The sequence below is a fragment of the Oncorhynchus mykiss genome, chromosome 16 (genome assembly GCF_057628025.1).
Source record: "Oncorhynchus mykiss isolate SJ-2025 chromosome 16, ASM5762802v1, whole genome shotgun sequence".
Taxonomy (NCBI): Eukaryota; Metazoa; Chordata; class Actinopteri; order Salmoniformes; family Salmonidae; genus Oncorhynchus; species Oncorhynchus mykiss.
Genome location: NC_143037.1, coordinates 4860495 through 4878014, shown reverse-complemented (window position 1 = coordinate 4878014; position 17520 = coordinate 4860495). Strand labels below are relative to the sequence as shown.

The 17520-nt window shown below is 43.3% G+C and overlaps 1 long non-coding RNA gene across 1 annotated transcript; it reads left to right on the top strand.

The window, feature by feature from the left end:
* Positions 1–9626: 9626 nt before the first annotated feature.
* Positions 9627–10156, top strand: LOC110492792 (uncharacterized). The gene is made up of 3 exons (XR_016487089.1): positions 9627–9707; positions 9773–9886; positions 10110–10156. It is a non-coding gene; the product is annotated as an uncharacterized LOC110492792 (long non-coding RNA).
* The last annotated feature ends 7364 nt before the right edge of the window (positions 10157–17520 follow it).

Below are 17520 nucleotides of genomic sequence, written 5' to 3'. Positions count from 1 at the left end.
GTTAACCTACCCAGGTCGAGTCTGTTCTGGGGTCACTTAGGTTAACCTACCCCGGTTGAGTCTGTTCTGGGGTCACTTAGGTAAACCTACCCAGGTCGAGTCTGTTCTGGGGTCACTTAGGTAACCTACCCCGGTCGAGTCTGTTCTGGGGTCACTTAGGTAAACCTACCCAGGTCGAGTCTGTTCTGGGGTCACTTAGGTTAACCTACCCAGGTCGAGTCTGTTCTGGGGTCACTTAGGTAAACCTACCCCGGTCGAGTCTGTTCTGGGGTCACTTAGGTTAACCTACCCAGGTCGAGTCTGTTCTGGGGTCACTTAGGTAAATCTACCCCGGTCGAGTCTGTTCTGGGGTCACTTAGGTTAACCTACCCCGGTCGAGTCTGTTCTGGGGTCACTAAGGTTAACCTACCCCGGCCGAGTCTGTTCTGGGGTCACTTAGGTTAACCTACCCCGGTCGAGTCTGTTCTGGGGTCACTTAGGTTAACCTACCCCGGTCGAGTCTGTTCTGGGGTCACTTAGGTTAACCTACCCAGGTCGAGTCTGTTCTGGGGTCACTTAGGTTAACCTACCCCGGTCGAGTCTGTTCTGGGGTCACTTAGGTTAACCTACCCAGGTCGAGTCTGTTCTGGGGTCACTTAGGTTAACCTACCCCGGTCAGGTCTGTTCTGGGGTCATTTAGGTTAACCTACCCCGGTCTAGTCCGTGAAACTCTTCAATGAAAATCACCAAGGTAGATGCAGCTTTATACTGTATGACTTTTAGGAGAAGTGTGTTAACGCAGTATTGTGTGTTAGTGTGTTAAGTGTGTTAACGCAGTATTGAACACGGACAACGCTTCAATTCACACCGACAGTGTCGCGGCACCGAACAGTACGCAGCGTCATCTTGGATATGTGTTCAACAAAAGTTCAACATTCACCTTCTGCTACCATTTCTGTCAAACCGTCTACGCATACAATGTGATGCTTACGTGATGCTTACTTAGGATAAATCCAATGTATGCACCACACCAAACGCAAATATTAGGACGAGCAATGTCGAACTGGCATTGACTAAAATACAGTAGAATACTGTATGCACATTTTACCTTTATTTAACTAGGCAAGTCAGTTAAGAACAAATTCTTATTTACAATGACGGCCTGGGAACAGTGGGTTAACTGCCTGTTCAGGGGCAGAACGACAGATTTGTACCTTGTCAGCTCGAGGATTTGAACCTTCCGGTTACTAGTCCAACGCTCTAACCACTAGGCTACCCTGCCACCCCATATGAAATGAGTAAAACAGTATGTAAACATTATTAAAGTGACCAGTGATTCCATGTCTATGTACATAGAGCAGCAGCCTCTAAGGTGCAGGGTTGAGTAACCAGGTGGTAGCCGGCTAGCGACAGTGACTAAGCTCAGGGCAGGTTACTTGGTGGAGGGCGGCTAGTGATGGCTATTTAACAGTCTGATGGCCTTGAGATAGAAGCTGTTTTTCAGTCTCTCGGTCTCAGCTTTGATGCACCTGTACTGACCTCGCTTTCTGGATTATAGCGGGGGTGAACAGGCAGTGGCTTGGGTGGTTGTTGTACTTGATAATCTTTTTGGCCTTCCTGTGACATCGGGTGCTGTAGGTGTCCTGGAGGGCAGGTAGTTTTCCCCCAGTGATGCGTTGGGCAGACTGCACCGCCCACAACCCCAGGGCTTTCCAGAGGGTGGTGCAGTCTGCCCAGTCTGCCCAGTTGCCATACCAGGCGGTGATACAGCCCAACAGGATGCTCTCAATTGTACAATTAAAACACATACAGTGTTGATTTGGCAAATATTAGATGTGGCAACAATACGGTATGAAGGGAGATGGATCTTGTACGTGCTGGACATAACAATGGTTGGGTATTGGTACTATGGGTTGGGTATTGGGTACTATGGGTTGGGTATTGGGTACTATGGGGTTGGGTATTGGGTACTATGGGGTTTGGTATTGGGTACTATGGGTTGGGTATTGGGTACTATGGGGTTGGGTATTGGTACTATGGGTTGGGTATTGGGTACTATGAGTTGGGTATTGGGTACTATGGGGTTGGGTATTGGGTACTATGGGGTTGGGTATTGGTACTATGGGGTTGGGTATTGGGCACTATGGGTTGGGTATTGGGTACTATGGGGTTGGGTATTGGGTACTATGGGGTTGGGTATTGGGTACTATGGGGTTGGGTATTGGGTACTATGAGTTGTCTGGCTACAGAAAGGGGGAGAACTCCTGAGAAGTGGTTGGGAAGTCAGTAGCATCCTATTGGTTCTCTGGACCCTGGGGTGGGGAGTACTAGTAGTCATGGCGATGATCCTAGAGCTTCCAAACTACTTGATCCTAATGTTCTATGAAACTGTGTTGACAGACACCCCAGACTATGGGGTTGGGTATTGGGGATTGTGCTACTGGGACCATGATCCCAGTCCTGACTGAAAGTCCGCTGAATGGCTTGGACCCTCAGGTAACTGAGGTTGGTGCTGTTGGAGCCTTCAACTGAACTATCACAGGGGAGCATCAGTTAAGGGAAAGGCCGAAGAGGACCTATCAGGAGATCAGTGTTGGTGGAAGGGAATAGAAGGGCTAGGATAGAGGCTGACGAGCTAGAGGACCTATCAGGAGATCAGTGTTGGTGGAAGGGAATAGAAGGGCTAGGATAGAGGCTGACGAGCTAGAGGACCTTTCAGTCAAAACAGCAGAAGCGTTGGAGATCTTAACAGAACTCCTGGCCTATAAGGCAAATAAAGGCCCTTGCTGAGCTAAACACTGAGACTCGGTTGGAGGGAGAAACTGAGGTTGAGTCACTGGATATACTGAGTTTTATTGACTCGTCAGGGTGAGGGCACTCCAGGTGTGATCCAGGTGAGGAGGGCATTTTGAGCAGTCTCCCCGGGATAAGGTTGTGTTTTGTTTTGTTAGGGTTTTGAGTTACTTAAAACTGGCTGTTTTGATTTTATGTTTAAGTTTAAAAGGGAGAAGAAAATAATGATGACAAAATGAATGTTGAAAATGACAGGAAAAAAAGGTATGTTTAGATTTTTTATATTTGTTATATTTTAAGGAAAAATAAATGAAAAAATAAAGACAAGAAAATGGTGAAAAATTTAATTAAATGATAATTTATGTGTACTGGACTCTTGCAAGGAGAATGTGGACAATGGGGTATCAGGGAGATGGAAGTTTGGACAATATAGCTGACAGAGGATAAGGCCTATTTCAACGGATGCCGAGAGAACTATGAAAATCCCAGAGAGCCACCAATAGAGGGGCACGGGGGACCTGTCAACAGGGGATGTTCGCAAGTACAACAGGATGCAGGTGGAAAGTTTCATGTTAGGTTTACCTAGTGTTCAGGGTATGTTCATTCTAATTTTGAATTTGTTTAAATTTTATTTTACCTTTAATTAACTAGGCAAGTCAGTTTAAGAACAAATTCTTATTTTCAATGACGGCCTAGGAACAGTGGGTTAACTGCCTGTTCTGTCCTGATCCAAACCAATTCGGCAGTGTTTACCCTGAGAGTGTATTTACTTGGGGCACAACCTCTCATGTTAAAGTACGAACCGTACATGATGGAACAGGAAGAATGGTATATATTGATAACTCCAAGGGGAAACGTGTGTCCAGTGTGAGGGCAAGTCTAAAGAGTGTGAACGAGCCACAGGTCAAGGAAGAGGGTGTCGTGAATGAGCCTAGTCAATATGACCCGATTACTCCTCCAGAGCCCGGACAGAACTCTGGTAATGCTGAAAACAAGAAAGATCAAGAAGAAGAGGAAGAAGGGCAGGAAGAGGCCTCAACCACAAGCAGCTAGACAACAGCGAAACCCAGTCAATGGCAGAGAGGAAGTGACGGGTGAAGGTAGACTGTCAACAGATGATCCTCTGTCAGAGGGTGAAGGTAGACTGTAAACAGATGTTCCTCTGTCAGAGGGTGAAGGTAGACTGTCAACAGATGTTCCTCTGTCAGAGGGTGAAGGTAGACTGTAAACAGATGATCCTCTGTCAGAGGGTGAAGGTAGACTAAACAGATGTTCCTCTGTCAGAGGGTGAAGGTAGACTGTAAACAGATGTTCCTCTGTCAGATGGTGAAGGTAGACTGTCAACAGATGTTCCTCTGTCAGAGGGTGAAGGTAGACTGTCAACAGATGTTCCTTTGTCGGAGGGTGAAGGTAGACTGTAAACAGATGTTCCCCTGTCGGAGAGTGAAGGTAGACTGTAAACAGATGATCCTCTGTCAGAAGGTGAAGGTAGACTGTAAACAGATGATCCTCTGTCAGAGGGTGAAGGTAGACTAAACAGATGTTCCTCTGTCAGAGGGTGAAGGTAGACTGTAAACAGATGATCCTCTGTCAGAGAGTGAAGGTAGACTGTCAACAGATGATCCTCTGTCAGAGGGTGAAGGTAGACTGTAAACAGATGTTCCTCTGTCAGAGAGTGAAGGTAGACTGTAAACAGATGTTCCTCTGTCAGAGGGTGAAGGTAGACTGTAAACAGATGATCCTCTGTCAGAGAGTGAAGGTAGACTGTAAACAGATGATCCTCTGTCAGAAGGTGAAGGTAGACTGTAAACAGATGATCCTCTGTCAGAGGGTGAAGGTAGACTAAACAGATGTTCCTCTGTCAGAGGGTGAAGGTAGACTGTAAACAGATGATCCTCTGTCAGAGAGTGAAGGTAGACTGTCAACAGATGATCCTCTGTCAGAGGGTGAAGGTAGACTGTAAACAGATGTTCCTCTGTCAGAGAGTGAAGGTAGACTGTAAACAGATGTTCCTCTGTCAGAGGGTGAAGGTAGACTGTAAACAGATGATCCTCTGTCAGAGAGTGAAGGTAGACTGTAAACAGATGTTCCTCTGTCAGAGGGTGAAGGTAGACCGTAAACAGATGATCCTCTGTCAGAGGGTGAAGGTAGACTGTAAACAGATGATCCTCTGTCAGAGGGTGAAGGTAGACTGTAAACAGATGTTCCTCTGTCGGAGGGTGAAGGTAGACTGTAAACAGATGTTCCTCTGTCAGAGGGTGAAGGTAGACTGTAAACAGATGTTCCTCTGTCGGAGGGTGAAGGTAGACTGTAAACAGATGTTCCTCTGTCAGAGGGTGAAGGTAGACTGTCAACAGATGATCCTCTGTCAGAGGGTGGTGGTTCATGAAAAATCTATAAAATCCATCAGTTGTGAAGCTGTGGAACCAAAATACTGTAGAATTGTTGCTGGTTTTCATAATGAATGTATTTATTGAATCGAGGGTTATTAAGAAGTAAAGTAGCATTTTAACAACTAAAGGCTCAGGGGGTTCACCTTAGGTGTCCTGGGGCCAGACCATGTGACTCGTTTCAGGAAACTAGGCTATGTCGCAGGTCACTACTTTACCGGAGAGCTATTTAAACGTAAACATATTGTCACGATCGTCGTATGGAGTAGACCAAAGCGCAGCGCGGTTAGAATACAATCTTCCTTATTGAAGGAAGAACACAAAGAACACTTAAACAAAACGATAAGGCGACTGCTAACGAAACACACCGCTAACGCACAACATAGACAATAACCCACCAAATACCCAAAGAAGATGGCTGCCTAAATATGGTTCCCAATCAGAGACAACGATAAACACCTGCCTCTAATTGAGAACCAATCTAGGCAACCATAGACATACATAAACACCTAGATGGTAAACAACCCCATAAATCTACAAAAAACCCTAGACAGTCCAAAAACCCTAGATGATACAAAAACACACATACCACCCTCGTCACACCCTGACCTAACCAAAATATATAAAGGAAAACAAAGAATACTCAGGTCAGGGCGTGACACACATATATATATATATATATATATATATATTTATTTTTTATCAAAATGCATTTTTTGGGGAGAAATACCTTCTGGAACATGTGAACTTTCAAGTGCCTTAATAACAAACGTGTATGCCATCTGTAAATATGAATAAAATTGTTAAATTACGAGCCTAGTTGGTTTAGCCACAGAAAAAGTCTGCAACGTTCCCACTAGCCATTATTGGCTGAGATAATGAGTGGGCTGGACATGCCGAGAGATGAGTTCGGATTGGACTGCCATATAGAGGCTTCTGTCTCTTTGAACTGCTCAGTGTGTGTATTAGGTAATCCTGTCTAATGTGGCTTTTAATTTTTTTTTATTATCTTGTAATAGAACTGCATAAGTGTTATTCTCCACTTTCTGGAGGACCGATTTTTGAAATCAGTGGAATTAGAGTATGACAGCTAAGGAAATGGAGAAAAAATGACATCTTCAAACTAAGGCATCCGTGACAGGGAGAATCGTTCATTCATGATGCATACGGGTAAGAAAGTCTAGCTAGATATATTTTCAGATATTACACGTTTCTAATTTTGACAGAAAGTCGTTTTCATTTCAAGTTAAAGTGTACTGTTAGCTAGCTAGCTAATGTTACGTGTATGATCTTATTATTCATATCTCAGAGCCATTTGATTTGTAAATTATAGCTTAATGTTAGCTAGCTTACATTGAACCTGGTTGGTTAGCTACCTGCAGATTCATCTCAGCGTAGTTACATCATGAGTTGGTATTGTGGTTCATTGTTCACCTAGCTAGCTAGCTACAGTGGGGCAAAAAAAGTATTTAGTCAGCCACCAAATGTGCAAGTTCTCCCACTTAAAAAGATGAGAGAGGCCTGTAATTTTCATCATCGGTACACTTCAACTATGACAGACAAAATGAGAAAAGAAATCCAGAAATTCACATTGTAGGATTTTTTATGAATTTATTTGCAAATTATGGTGGAAAATAAGTATTTGGTCAATAACAAAAGTTTATCTCAATACTTTGTTATATACCCTTTGTTGGCAATGACAGAGGTCAAACGTTTTCTGTAAGTCTTCAGAAGGTTTTCACACACTGTTGCTGGTATTTTGGCCCATTCCTCCATGCAGATCTCCTCTAGAGCAGTGATGTTTTGGGGCTGTTTTGGGGCTGTTGCTGGGCAACATGGACTTTCAACTCCCTACAAAGATGTTCTATGGGGTTGAGATCTGGAGACTGGCTAGTCCACTCCAGGACCTTGAAATGCTTCTTACAAAGCCACTCCTTCGTTGCCCGGGTGGTGTGTTTGGGATCATTGTCATGCTGAAAGACCCAGCCACGTTTCATCTTCAATGCCCTTGCTGATGGAAGGAGGTTTTCAATCAAAATCTCACGATACATGGCCCCATTCATTCTTTCCTTTACACGGATCAGTCGTCCTGGTCCCTTTGCAGAAAAACAGCCCCAAAGCATGATGTTTCCACCCCATGCTTCACAGTAGGTATGGTGTTCTTTGGATGCAACTCAGCATTCTTTGTCCTCCAAACACGACGAGTTGAGTTTTCACCAAAAAGTTATATTTTGGTTTCATCTGACCATATGACATTCTCCCAATCTTCTTCTGGATCATCCAAATGCTCTCTAGCAAACTTCAGACAGGCCTGGACATGTACTTGCTTAAGCAGGGTGACACGTCTGGCACTGCAGGATTTGAGTACCTGGCGGCGTAGTTTGTTACTGATGGTAGGCTTTGTTACTTTGGTCCCAGCTCTCTGCAGGTCATTCACTAGGTCATGTGGTTCTGGGATTTTTGCTCACTGTTCTTGTGATCATTTTGACCCCACGGGGTGACACAATTTAATTTTATTGACTGCAATTTGAATGCACAGAAATAACGTGATGAGATCCTGCGGCTCATTGTTGTTCCATTCATCCACCGCCTTTACCTCATGTTTCAGCATGATAATGCCCAGCCCCATGTCACAAAGATCTGTAGTCAATTCCTGTAAGCTGAAAATGTCCCAGTTCTTCCATGGCCTGCATACTCACCAGATATGACATCCCATTGACTGACTGGTTTTCTGATCCATGCCCCTACTTTTTTTTTAAGGTATCTGTGACCAACAGATGCATATCTGTATTCCCAGTCATGTGAAATCGATAGATTAGGGCCTAATTAATTTATTTAAATTGACTGATTTCCTTATATGAACTGTAACTCAGTGAAATCTTTGAAATTGTTGCATGCATATTTTTTTTCAGTGTATAAGACTGCTAAATAGTTATTTAAATTGTTAACCAATAGCTACTTGGAATATCTGCACGGATAATTTTTGCACTAATCTCTCATCACAAATACTTAATGTTAATGTTTATTATATGTCCCGTTGCCTTGTCACCTTGTTTTTAGAAGCAAATAATATTTGATTTGAGTCACCTGTGTCACTTTATCCCTACCTATATGTACATACCGAATCTACTTCAATTATCTCTTCCAATCAAATTGGTGTATAAAAGTAAAATTACTTGTGTTTCTTGTATTATTATTTTTCTTTCATTCTATTTTCTCTACTATTTGTATTTTCTCTCTGCATTGTTGGTAAGGGCCCGTTAGTAAGGATTTCACTGTTAGTCTACACCTGTTGTTGTTTGTGAAGCATGTGACACACTTAGTGATTGGCAGCATACTAAGCAGCGACAGCCTATCAGGAGATTGCAGGTGTGGCTAATTGGGGGGTGTGGCTTTCATGAGAGGGAACGTCATCTCAGTTAATGTGCTCAGTTATATTCTGTTCATAATGATTACACTTGTATACTGTTAGTTAAGTGCCTGTGATACCAAATATTTTATAGACAGTCACCATGCAATTCTCACTTTCCTACCAGACTGTCAGATCAGTGAATGTGATGGATTATCTACAGTAAGTTACTGTGAATTTTACAGTAACCCACTTGCAACTAGTTGATAGTAAGTTATTGAAAATTAAACATTAACTTATTGTGAACCAACTGCCGTTAAGCGACTGGAAAAAGCAGAGAAACCTCTTAACAGCTCTTGATTTCGTTTAAATTATTTTTTTCTTAGGTTCCCGTTCACGAAAATGGTTCGCTCCTACAGACAGTGAGTCACATGGCCATGGCTTGCGATATAAAACAGGCAAACAGGCATCGAGGCATTCAGTTACTGTTCGATTGAACGTTAGAATGGGCAAAACAAGTGACCTAAGCGACGATGGGCGTGGTATGATCGTCGGTGGCAGGCACGCCGGGTCAAGAATCGTGCAAACTAACAGGCGTGCCACAAACAGTCAAATAACAGCGTGTCATCTCGGAACGCACAACTCGTCGATCCTTGTCATGGATGGGCTATTGCAGCAGACGACCACACGGGGCTCCACTCCTATCAACTAAACACAAGAAGAAGAAGCAGCAGCTACAGTGGACACGCCATCACCAACGCTGGACAATGAGGAGGAGAAATACATCTCCTGGTCTGACGAGTCCCACTTCCTGTTGCGTCATGCTGATGGCAGAGTCAGGTTTTGGCATCAGCAGCATGAGTCCATGGTCCCATCCTGCCTGGTGTCAACGGTACAGATTGGTGTTATAGCGCCAGGCACTATGAATCTGACAATGTTTATTTTATAGGCATTTTCCATGACGTTCGCAGAGATCATTTCATGGTAAACACTGTGCATGTAGTCGGCTGCGACATAACGCAACATAAAATTGAATCCCAGCCTATGTCTATAATATCTGTGTGTTTATTGGTAGATCATCTGTAGAGAATTTGATATCTGTGTGTTTTATCGGTAGGTCATCTATAGAGAATGTGACATGGACAAGTCGGGATCCATGAGCTCCTATGAGATGCGACTTGCTGTGGAGTCGGCAGGTATAGTTACACACACACACACACACACACACACACACTATTGACTCTGCCGTCTTCCCTCGAAGGTTTTAAACTGAACAACAGGCTGAATCAGGTCCTGGTGGCTCGCTATGCTGAGAACGAGGCCATAGACTTTGACAACTTCATCTGCTGTCTGGTGAAACTGGAAGCCTTGTTTAGTAAGTACTGTACTGGTAGTTAATCAAGATGGATGTACTGTGTGTAGACCTAATGTATGCTAAACCAGTTACCTGGGCAACCGTTAATGCTTTAAAACCCTTCTTCTCATTGCACAAGTCGAGGTAGTCCCTCCTTGTTTTCTTCCATTTGGTGTCTAATCGACATGACACTGGTCATATCCAACAAAGTTATCATTCATAAATGTACTTACTATTGTAACAGGATCTTTCCAGCAGCTAGACACAGAGGGAGAAGGAGTGGCTGAGATGAACATCGCTGAGGTGAGTCCTTTATCTGAGATGAATATCGCTGAGGTGAGTCCTTTATCTGAGATGGGTCCTTCATCTGAGATGAATATCTCTGAGGTGGGTCCTTCATCTGAGATTAATATCTCTGAGGTGGATCCTGGATCTGAGATTAATATCTCTGAGGTGGGTCCTGGATCTGAGATTAATATCTCTGAGGTGGGTCCTGGATCTGAGATTAATGTATCTGAGGTGGGTCCTGGATCTGAGATGAATATCTCTGAGATGGGTCCTTCATCTGAGATGGGTCCTTCATTTGAGATGAATATCTCTGAGATGGGTCCTTCATCTGAGATGGGTCCTTCATCTGAGATGAATATCTGAGGTGGTTCCTGTATCTGAGATGAATCTCTCTGAGGTGGGTTCTGGATCTAAGATGAATATCTCTGAGCTGGGTCCTGGATCTGAGATGAATATCTTGAGGTGGGTTCTGCATCTGAGGTGGGTCCTGGATCTGAGATGAATATCTCTGAGGTGGGTCCTGGATCTGAGATGAATATCTCTGAGGTGGGTCCTACATCTGAGGTGAATATATCTGAGGTGGGTCCTACATCTGAGATGAATATCTCTGAGGTGGGTCCTGGATCTGAGATGAATATCTCTGAGGTGGGTCCTGGATCTGAGATGAATGTCTCTGAGGTGAGTCCTGGACATAAGATGAATATCTCTGAGGTGGGTTCTGGATCTAAGATGAATATCTCTGAGCTGGGTCCTGGATCTGAGATGAATATCTTGAGGTGGGTTCTGCATCTGAGGTGGGTCCTGGATCTGAGATGAATATCTCTGAGGTGGGTCCTGGATCTGAGATGAATATCTCTGAGGTGGGTCCTACATCTGAGGTGAATATATCTGAGGTGGGTCCTGGATCTGAGATGAATCTCTCTGAGGTGGGTCCTGGATCTGAGATGAATCTCTCTGAGGTGGGTCCTGGATCTGAGATGAATCTCTCTGAGGTGGGTCCTGGATCTGAGATGAATCTCTCTGAGGTGGGTCCTTCATCTGAGATGAATCTCTCTGAGGTGGGTCCTGGATCTGAGATGAATCTCTCTTGAGACATTCGACAAACTGACTTTTTTGGAAAGGTGGCAGTCTATGGCGGTACCACGTTGAAAGTCACAGCTCTTCAGTAAGGCCATTCTACTGACAATGTTTGTCTGTGGAGATTACATGGCTGTGTGCTCGATTTTATACACCTGTCAGCAACGGGTGTGGCTGAAATAGCCGAATCCACTAATTTGAAGTAGTGTCCACATACTTTTGTGTAAATAGTACATATGTATATATATATATATATCTTTCTAATATCATTATTAGTTAACTTTTATTTATGTATTATTTATTTTATTATTGATGCACACACCATCTAATAGGATGCTAATAAAATAATTTAATACAAAATAAAAATGTACATTTTCATGAAATAACTGTCACTAACAAAATACCGTTCTTGAACCATCTTTGGAAAAATTAAGATCTATTCTTGTATTTTGTCTTTGTTATTCCAAATCAAATAAATATGAGGTGATATATTATGTTTATATACAATTAACTAGGATAGTAACGCTTGCTTATGGAAATTGGCTATTATATGGGGAGTTGTATTTAGTTATATTTTAGGAGAAATTCAATGCCAACCTTTTCGAACACAGCATCCGACATGGTTGTGTTGGAAGCAGAATCGATGACGTCACTTCCCCCACGATATCTTTCGCGTGAACAGTAGATGGCGGTCATTTCATGGCTGAGAGAGAAGTGTGTCAGTAGGCTTCTGTAACTTGAGTCACGAATTGAAATGCAACTTGTTTTTGAGTTATAATGAAAACATTTGATTGTACGGTGAGTCATTTGTTATTTAATTGTAAATTGTACAGGTTACATGTGTTTGCCCCTCTCTGTGGAAATGGCTTTGAAGCACGGCCCCACAGGTTTTCAGTCACTCAATACAATTTTCAAATGTTTCTAATTTGCAAATCTCTCATTTACAATGAACTTTTAATATAACACAGTCATATGAATACTGTGCAAACTTAAACTGAGTAATTTACTTCCTTTTATAGTTATTATTGTATCACTGTATTCAGTAGCTGATTGGTTGGTTTTGCATCTGCAGTTTTTCTCTTGTTATGTCACTCACTCGCCAGGTTTCCATAGAAACGATGGCGACAGATTTTCATACGAATATTCTAACATATGCATTAATAAAATATGCACATTTTCCCCACCAGAGATGTGTTTCCATGCAAAATGTCTTGGTGCGGATTTAAAACAAATCTGTGCGTAATGATGTAGTGCACATAAAATACCTTTTTTGCAGTTAATTTCCCACGTGCCGAATAAAAAAACACAAGTTAAATGGGGGTTTCCATATCATTTTCAAATGTTTTCCATTATATAGTGAATGTGCCCACTCCGGTATTGGCAGGTGTGCTCGAGCCAACAGTTCGCAGATACGGTGTGGGTAGACTAGTCTACATGATGAGATTACTACGGACAAAAGAGCGAGATTATTTTTAATTTGTCAAACGGCAGCCAAGCATCGATCATCATGTCACCAGAATAAGACCATGGATATTTATTAGAAATCAGCATCAAGCTTGTCACCGTGCACTTTCACCACCCTGTGAAGTTCATCGTAACTTATTTCATAAGCCTAATAAACTGCATGGTTTCCTGAGTCGCAGTGGGACGACCACACAACATATCATCTCGTGACTCTATTTTACTTCGATATGATGGTTATTGTATCAACAGTCGTGCCTAAAATCGTTTCCACCACCATTTATCGTATCATTTATTTTACTAACAGAAAAAAGTACTTTGGTTTGACAAAACGTTGAAAGTTTACCGAGAATTTAGCTGTTTCCATTAGGTTTATGACCTTGTTTAATCCGATATGTAGGTCTACTTTACTCGCATAAAAAGGTTGAATGGAAATCGGCCTATCCCATCCATATCATTCAATACCCACTGCACAGGAATGGGAAAAGTACCCAATTTGTCTTACTTGAGTAAAAGTAAAGATACCTTAATATAAAATTACTGAAGTTATTGTGAAAGTCACCCAGTAAAATACTACTTGAGTAAAAGTTTTAAAGTATTTGGTTTTAAATATACTTAACGATGCACTATGCAGAAATCCCTCTGCTATTTCCTGTTTCCTAAAATTCAAATAGTTCGCTTAATTTCAGTTTATGTGGCAAAACAAGCAAGTACAGTGGTGAGAATCCTTATACCATCTAAATGGTATAAATATGTTTTCCATAAACACAAATATTGTATTTTCTGTTGTTTTGAAGCTGGTGTACAAAACTGAAAGTAAAAGACACAAAAACAAAATTTAAGAACAGGGAAGCATAGAAATAGCGCACATAGAACAGATCTACCGCTTCGTACACTTGGTTTCAATGAGAACGACAGATCTATAACTCACATGTCTATATGACATTTTGCAGCTTTAAGTATCCCGAAGTAAATGTAATTGCTCAAAAATACTTAAGTAGCAAAAGTAAAAGTGTAAATAATTGGAAACCAGATGGCACAATTGTTGTCTCCCAACACAAAGTATTTCTGTTTAGTGAGTCTGCCAGATCAGAGGCAGTAGAGATGACCAGTGATGTTCTCTGTTTAGTGAGTCTGCCAGATCAGAGGCAGTAGAGATGACCAGTGATGTTCTCTGTTTAGTGAGTCTGCCAGATCAGAGGCAGTAGAGATGACCAGTGATGTTCTCTGTTTAGTGAGTCTGCCAGATCAGAGGCAGTAGAGATGACCAGTGATGTTCTCTGTTTAGTGAGTCTGCCAGATCAGAGGCAGTAGAGATGACCAGTGATGTTCTCTGTTTAGTGAGTCTGCCAGATCAGAGGCAGTAGAGATGGCCAGTGATGTTCTCTGTTTAGTGAGTCTGCCAGATCAGAGGCAGTAGAGATGACCAGTGATGTTCTCTTGATAAGTGTGTAAATGGGACCATTTCCCTGTCCTGCTAAGCGTTCATTCAAAATGAACTTTTGGGTGTCAGGGAAAATGTATGGAGTAAAATGTACGCTATTGTAATTAGGAATGTAATGACGCAAAAGTCAAAGTTGTCCAAAAATTATAAATAGTGAAGTAATATACAGAAAACTGCATAAGTACTAAATCAAATCAAATCAAATCAAATCAAATTTTATTTGTCACATACACATGGTTAGCAGATGTTAATGCGAGTGTAGCGAAATGCTTGTGCTTCTAGTTCCGACAATGCAGTAATAACAAGTAATCTAACTAACAATTCCAAAACTACTGTCTTGTACACAGTGTAAGGGGATAAAGAATATGTACATAAGGATATATGAATGAGTGATGGTACAGAGCAGCATAGGCAAGGTACAGTAGATGGTATCGGGTACAGTATGTACAAATGAGATGAGTATGTAAACAAAGTGGCATAGTATAGTATAAAGTGGCTAGTGATACATGTATTACATAAGGATACCGTCGATGATATAGAGTACAGTATATACGTATGCATATGAGATGAATAATGTAGGGTAAGTAACATTTATATAAGGTAGCATTGTTTAAAGTGGCTAGTGATATATTTACATCATTTCCCATCAATTCCCATTATTAAAGTGGCTGGAGTTGAGTCAGTGTCAGTGTGTTGGCAGCAGCCACTCAGTGTTAGTGGTGGCTGTTTAACAGTCTGATGGCCTTGAGATAGAAGCTGTTTTTCAGTCTCTCGGTCCCAGCTTTGATGCACCTGTACTGACCTCGCCTTCTGGATGATAGCGGGGTGAACAGGCAGTGGCTCGGGTGGTTGATGTCCTTGACGATCTTTATGGCCTTCCTGTGACATCGGGTGGTGTAGGTGTCCTGGAGGGCAGGTAGTTTGCCCCCGGTGATGCGTTGTGCAGACCTCACTACCCTCTGGAGAGCCTTACGGTTGAGGGCGGTGCAGTTGCCATACCAGGCGGTGATACAGCCCGCCAGGATGCTCTCGATTGTGCATCTGTAGAAGTTTGTGAGTGCTTTTGGTGACAAGCCGAATTTCTTCAGCCTCCTGAGGTTGAAGAGGCGCTGCTGCGCCTTCTTCACGATGCTGTCTGTGTGAGTGGACCAATTCAGTTTGTCTGTGATGTGTATGCCGAGGAACTTAAAACTTGCTACCCTCTCCACTACTGTTCCATCGATGTGGATAGGGGGGTGTTCCCTCTGCTGTTTCCTGAAGTCCACAATCATCTCCTTAGTTTTGTTGACGTTGAGTGTGAGGTTGTTTTCCTGACACCACACTCCGAGGGCCCTCACCTCCTCCCTGTAGGCCGTCTCATCGTTGTTGGTAATCAAGCCTACCACTGTTGTGTCGTCCGCAAACTTGATGATTGAGTTGGAGGCGTGCGTGGCCACGCAGTCGTGGGTGAACAGGGAGTACAGGAGAGGGCTCAGAACGCAACCTTGTGGGGCCCCAGTGTTGAGGATCAGCGGGGAGGAGATGTTGTTGCCTACCCTCACCACCTGGGGGCGGCCCGTCAGGAAGTCCAGTACCCAGTTGCACAGGGCGGGGTCGAGACCCAGGGTCTCGAGCTTGATGACGAGCTTGGAGGGTACTATGGTGTTGAATGCCGAGCTGTAGTCGATGAACAGCATTCTCACATAGGTATTCCTCTTGTCCAGATGGGTTAGGGCAGTGTGCAGTGTGGTTGAGATTGCATCGTCTGTGGACCTATTTGGGCGGTAAGCAAATTGGAGTGGGTCTAGGGTGTCAGGTAGGGTGGAGGTGATATGGTCCTTGACTAGTCTCTCAAAGCACTTCATGATGACGGATGTGAGTGCTACGGGGCGGTAGTCATTTAGCTCAGTTACCTTAGCTTTCTTGGGAACAGGAACAATGGTGGCCCTCTTGAAGCATGTGGGAACAGCAGACTGGTATAGGGATTGATTGAATATGTCCGTAAACACACCGGCCAGCTGGTCTGCGCATGCTCTGAGGGCGCGGCTGGGGATGCCATCTGGGCCTGCAGCCTTGCGAGGGTTAACACGTTTAAATGTCTTACTCACCTCGGCTGCAGTGAAGGAGAGACCGCATGTTTTCGTTGCAGGCCGTGTCAGTGGCACTGTATTGTCCTCAAAGCGGGCAAAAAAGTTATTTAGTCTGCCTGGGAGCAAGACATCCTGGTCCGTGACTGGGCTGGGTTTCTTCCTGTAGTCCGTGATTGACTGTAGACCCTGCCACATGCCTCTTGTGTCTGAGCCGTTGAATTGAGATTCTACTTTGTCTCTGTACTGGCGCTTAGCTTGTTTGATAGCCTTGCGGAGGGAATAGCTGCACTGTTTGTATTCGGTCATGTTACCAGACACCTTGCCCTGATTAAAAGCAGTGGTTCGCGCTTTCAGTTTCACACGAATGCTGCCATCAATCCACGGTTTCTGGTTAGGGAATGTTTTAATCGTTGCTATGGGAACGACATCTTCAACGCACGTTCTAATGAACTCGCACACCGAATCAGCGTATTCGTCAATGTTGTTATCTGACGCAATACGAAACATCTCCCAGTCCACGTGATGGAAGCAGTCTTGGAGTGTGGAGTCAGCTTGGTCGGACCAGCGTTGGACAGACCTCAGCGTGGGAGCCTCTTGTTTTAGTTTCTGTCTGTAGGCAGGGATCAACAAAATGGAGTCGTGGTCAGCTTTTCCGAAAGGGGGGCGGGGCAGGGCCTTATATGCGTCGCGGAAGTTAGAGTAACAATGGTCCAAGGTCTTTCCTCCCCTGGTTGCGCAATCGATATGCTGATAAAATTTGGGGAGTCTTGTTTTCAGATTAGCCTTGTTAAAATCCCCAGCTACAATGAATGCAGCCTCCGGATAAATTGTTTCCAGTTTGCAGAGAGTTAAATAAAGTTTGTTCAGAGCCATCGATGTGTCTGCTTGGGGGGGGATATATACGGCTGTGATTATAATCGAAGAGAATTCTCTTGGTAGATAATGCGGTCTACATTTGATTGTGAGGAATTCTAAATCAGGTGAACAGAAGGATTTGAGTTCCTGTATGTTTCTTTCATCGCACCATGTCACGTTAGTCATAAGGCATACGCCCCCGCCCCTCTTTTTACCAGAAAGATGTTTTTCCCTGTCTGCTTTAAAGTATTTTTTTGTTAATTAATTAGCCTACGTTATACCACTGCCACTACAACTCTCCAGCATCGGTCACGAAAACCTGACCCTACTGTAGCTATCGAGACTACTCTAGCATAGATTACAACATAATACCCATAAAACCTAGCGGTCAAACAAGGAAATGGTTCCAATCTTTTTTCCACCATACATTTTTCCCATTGGGGATATTAGAAACGCTTAAA